At 37.5% G+C, this 5,326-nt stretch overlaps 1 pseudogene; it reads left to right on the forward strand.

Annotated features, from left to right (window-relative positions):
- Positions 1-996: 996 nt before the first annotated feature.
- LOC111733115 lies at positions 997-1,115 on the forward strand (annotated as a pseudogene).
- The last annotated feature ends 4,211 nt before the right edge of the window (positions 1,116-5,326 follow it).

The following is a 5,326-nucleotide window of genomic DNA, read 5'->3' on the forward strand; positions in this document are numbered from 1 at the left end:
TTTGTTTGCTTTTCTATCTTTCAGTCCTATAAAGGGATTCTGTTAGTTGCTCTTTGTCTAGACTTTTATTGATAAATATGGACAAAGGTAAAGGTAAACAAAGAGACTCCTAGCTCTTCATTCATGACAGATTTCTGGTCTATTTCTTCTTACTATGTTCCAACTAAAGAAGAAAGAAACCTTTAAAAAAAATCATTATGATAATCATTAGGATAGAATCAAGGTGGGAAAATGACCAAAATGTAAAGATGTGTTTTTGTGACAGAAACAGTCAAAATGGCAATCACATACTGATTTCCCAAAGCAGATACTGTTTTAGGAAAAAGCACTATGGGTAGAGAGCATCCAATTTTAATGGCCATAAATGTTTTAGCTAAGTGCATTGAGGTTAAATGGCCTAGAGATAATAAAGCCTAGAGATAATAAATTAAAGGACATCAGCCTTTAATCTTAAGAATGATACCAAGAGAGTATTTTTTTAGCAACTCTTCAGAGGGGAGATGACAGCCTCCTACTAGAGGTCAATAAAGTCATATACCCTCAGAATTTAAGGAAATAGCACACGCACACACACATGCACACACACACAATATTCTAGCACTAAGGCTGCAAAATCTGAGTCCCTCTTCCTCTAGCATACTTTACATATGCTTTGAAATCACTGTTTCAATAGACAGTTCTGTAGTTTCCAAGGACTCTAATTGTGAATACTTACTTAATCATTTCCCTATCTCTGGCATATTATACGAAGATAAAACTTTAGAACATGTCTTGAATTTTGATTGGTTTTCCACATTAAAGAGATGAGTCCTTCAAAATATATCCTCGACTTGAAGAAGTCATATATTAAAAAAAAAAAAAAATGATAAGTAGCAGCTGTAAAACTGTAATAGAAATCAGCAATCAGAACAGATACATGGCCAGCTTCATGGGAATCAGAGAGAAGAGAGAGAGAATTAAAAACCGCCAGTCATTAAGATGAAGATTTACCAAACAGTCTATAGCCAGGTCACCTTGAACAAGCCCAGTCCTGTCTGATCTTGGAAGCTAAGCAGGGTCAGGCCTGGTTAGTACTTGGATGGGAGACCACCTAGGAAGACCAGGTGCTGCAGATGTAAAAAATAAAAAAAAATAAGGGATTGTAGACTGACAAGGTCCTTGCAATCTATGAGGTCAACCAAGGCTTGCCTCGCCTAATAAAACAAAAACAAAAACAAAAAATTTATCAAACATAACCAGTGATACAACAGTACTCAAACAGAATAGTCTGTGGGGAGAAATCAACCAGTAAAAGTTGTCCTAAGTAGTTTTCTTCTTTCCTCATCTAGAAAGTAACATGGTACACAGTAATTAAACAATGAGTTTCCGAATAAGACAGATCTCAATTTGAAATCTAGTTCAAAATAATTGCTGTTTGATTTCTTGCTACCTATATTTCCTCAGCTTCTAGGTCTTGCTAATAACAATTAACGACAAACTAGGATAGAATGTCCACATATTAGTTTGTTTAAACTTCTTGTTAAATCAATACTGTGGTTATCAGATTGTGATGCATATTATGAAACCAGAAAAGACCAATCTGTGTAGGGACATGGTCATTTGTTGTGCTAGTCTCTGGGGAAGAGTTAACAATTGCTGCTTTCTCCACCTCCTTATGTTCCAACAACACTGGTCTTACTGTACTTTAACCATACAAAGCAATTTCCCTTTCCCTGGAATGCTTTTCTCTTGACTTTTAGCACAACTGGCTCCTTCTTCACATCTGGTATCAGTTCAAATGTCACTTCCTCTGAGGCCTTTTCCAGCTTCCACTCCACCATTTTTCCTGAGATCTCACTTACATTGTTGATTCCTTTATAGCAGTTCCCACTGTTGACCATTATCATGCTTTTGAATTTATTTACTTATCTATCTCTACTGACTAGAATGTAAGATCCCTGAAGGAGCTTGCTAGTCCAGTTCACAGTTGTATTTTTACAGCCTAGAACACTGCCTTACACAAAGTAGGCTTTCGGTAAGTAACGGATGAATGGATGGATGGATGGATGGATGGTTGGTTGGTTGAGAAAAGCAAGGTCTAGGTTGTTGATAAAGATCCTCCTCTGTTCACAGCCTGACATTTGATTGCCTCCATGACTAATTGCTGTTCTTAGCCTCCATCATTTCTCACCTGGATTGCTTTAGCAGGTTTCTTAGTGAGTCTGCCTGCTTCTATCCTGGGTCTTCTAAGATATATTTCAACATGACTACAAAGTTAATCCTCTTTAAAACACGTAAGTCTCTCTTCTCTGAGAAATCTCGCAATGGATCCCTATATCTTCAAGAGTAAAAGCCAAAGTCCTTATAAATAGCCTAGAAGGCCTTGCTTGGTGTGGTCCCTCCTTACCTGACATTTCCCTCAGTAAGCAGTAACTGCTGCTTTCCTGTTCCTTGAACATGCTGGGCACCTTAGGGCATTTGCTCTAAGCTGTAGTCCTTTCCTATGTCTTTTCCTCATGTAGCTGATTGACTAGCTCCTTCACCTACAGTCTTTATTTAAATCTGACCTTCTCATTGAAGCCAATCCTCACACCTTATTTACTGCTGCTATACTCCCACCTCCATGCCGGCTCTCCCCTTTGGTCTCTTCCAATCATCCCACCCCCATGCCAGTTCTACCCTTTGTTCTTTTCCCCCCTAGAACTTATTACTTTCTAACATACTATACAATTTATTTTCATATTAACTGTCTTCCCTGCCACCCCTCACTATAATGTAAATTCTGAAGGCATATTTTGTTCAACAGTGATTCCTAGGCACCTACAGTAGTGTCTGGCACATAGCAGGCACTCAACACCTATTAACTTGAATTAGTAATCTTGATGAATATATGAAAATCTTAGGTAGTGGTTCACGAAATGTTGCTTTCCACACTGATGCATGCCAGGACCCAGGAAGAGGGAGTCCCAAGCTAGATCAAACAGCAGGAGGGGTTCGGCAAACGCTGACGCAGAACTGGCTAGAGCAGCACCATAATCTTTGTTTTCATCATTCTTCTATTCTTTATTTGCATTTTTGTTTCCCAAGTAAATCTTTTTGAAACATTTCTATGAGAAACCAGTAATGAATACTATTTATTACACATCTATCATTCAGATGTGTAATAAATGGATGGATGGATGGATGGATGGATGGATGGATGGATCTATCATTTACGGTAAATGGTAGAGTTGTTTTATTAGATGGTATAGTAGATGGGGAACTCAGGAAATCCTGCTTTGGTTGGTTCCTGGCTGAGAAATCTACCTGAACTGACTTAAGCAAAAAGAGAAAATTATTGCCCAATGGAATGCAACCAAGTCTAAGAACAGGCATGGATGTGGGCATCAAAACAACTAGAGCTAGGAACCAAAATTCTAGGTCCTCTCTCCTCCAGTGCTGACTTCATACTTTTAAAAAATAAACCAGCTGGGGGAAAGATTTTTAGTTGCCAACTCAATACCCAGTCTTCTCTTCTTATTAAATAGAACTCCAATTTTGTTTGGCCATATATCCAGCTAAGACATTTCTTGGCCTTTCTGAAACCGGGCATGATCATGTGACAAAGGTCTGCCCAAAGAGATATAAGCTGAAGTCTTTGTGTGGGGCTTCTGAAGCTCTTTAAAGAGAGCTCACTTATTTAGCATGTGCTCTTGCATCAATCCCTCTTTCTGCAGGAAAACGAAACAGCTGAAGCTGCAGCAGCCATTTCACAAGGAGAATGAAAGCTATACACCAAGGATAGCAGAGCCAAAAGACAGAAGTCACATAGGACATGGATGAAATTGTGAACTTGCCCTACCAGCCATGACCAGCTCATAGTCCCTGCTCTGTGCCAAGTTCATAGGGATATGAGTTGAAAAGATATAGTTCCTTCTCTGAACTAACAACAGAAGTATGTTATTATACACTTAGTGTCAGAAACCATCTTCTGTGCTAAATATGCATTAGAATATCTACTCTAGATATGATTCCATTTATATAGATGAAGATACAGGCTTAGCAAAGTTAGCTAACCATGGAAATCCATGGCTAGAAGCTGGGTCTTCTGACTCCATCATCTCCATAATTAACTATAACTTTATACTGATTCCCAATCTTATCGACAATTATAATTCAAATCTGAATTCAAATTCAAAGGGATGAAACTCCTGATGAAGAGGAGTACAGGGAACACTGGGAACAAAGGAGAGAATGTCAAAGGTTCCAGCAGAATCTGGGGAGCTGTCCCAGGATGTCAAGAATGAGTATGCATGCACCAAGCAGCAGCAGAGCTACACAGTAATGAGAGCACTAAGTTTGGACCTCAAACGAAAGTGAAAGAGACATGTTAAGTAGGTAGGTAGATTACAAATTACATATAGACATCAATGTGAAACTGAAGACTGTACTGATTACTATTTTAAGCTTAACTATACAGAGGATAGAAGTCTGTAGGGTATTCAGTTTTGCATACATTGCTATTAAATAGTATACTGAAGCTATGCCAATCGATATTTAATTAAATATCTGATAAGATGAAATATACTAGAAAAACCATGAACTTTAAGAATCAGATAAAACTGGATTTAAAATCTTGCGCTGCCATTTTTTTGTCGCTTTGGATAAACTGCATGCCCTCTCCAAGCTTCAGTTTTTTCATCTATAAATATGGTTTAACTTCATCTAGAAGCTACAGAATACAGATGTTAATTTTGTGCATAGTACTAATTGTAAGAAAATTTTACTTAAATATATCTTCTATAGTAAAGATAAAAAGGAAATTGGAATGATGGTTGTCTTGTTTCCTGAAGGCTACATTTTCGATACAGTTATTTCTTATGGATTCTGCCCTATAGACTTCTGATTAGTCTTTGAAATCTATCAAGAATAGTAATATCTCTTACTAAATGCTAAGAGTAGCAGACATTTTCACAGGAATCTATTCAGCAACCCCTCTCCTGTAATCTTGCCCCTTGCCTGCTTCCCCATCTCCACCCCTGCTCAAAGCAGAATTTTAGGATGAAGAGCAAATATTTAATCTTAGCAAAAAATTTTTTAGTACCTTAGGCACTTAACCCACTTTTACGTTATCAAAGCTCACCATATTAACATAGCCCAAAACAAACATTTGGGTGTGAAAAATGTTTTATAAATTGCCTCACTAGGTTATACCAGAAATAGTAAAGCACCTTTCATATTAGCAAGACATGAAGGTTGTAGAGGTATCAAGCTTTTTCTTTTTATATCTCTCACATCATGTCATAAAAGCATTTCATGTTTATGAAATTCTTTAGAAAATGCTGTTAAACATGGTGTTTCAAAATAT

Source organism: Pteropus vampyrus, unplaced genomic scaffold (assembly GCF_000151845.1).
Source record: "Pteropus vampyrus isolate Shadow unplaced genomic scaffold, Pvam_2.0 Scaffold526, whole genome shotgun sequence".
NCBI lineage: Eukaryota > Metazoa > Chordata > Mammalia > Chiroptera > Pteropodidae > Pteropus > Pteropus vampyrus.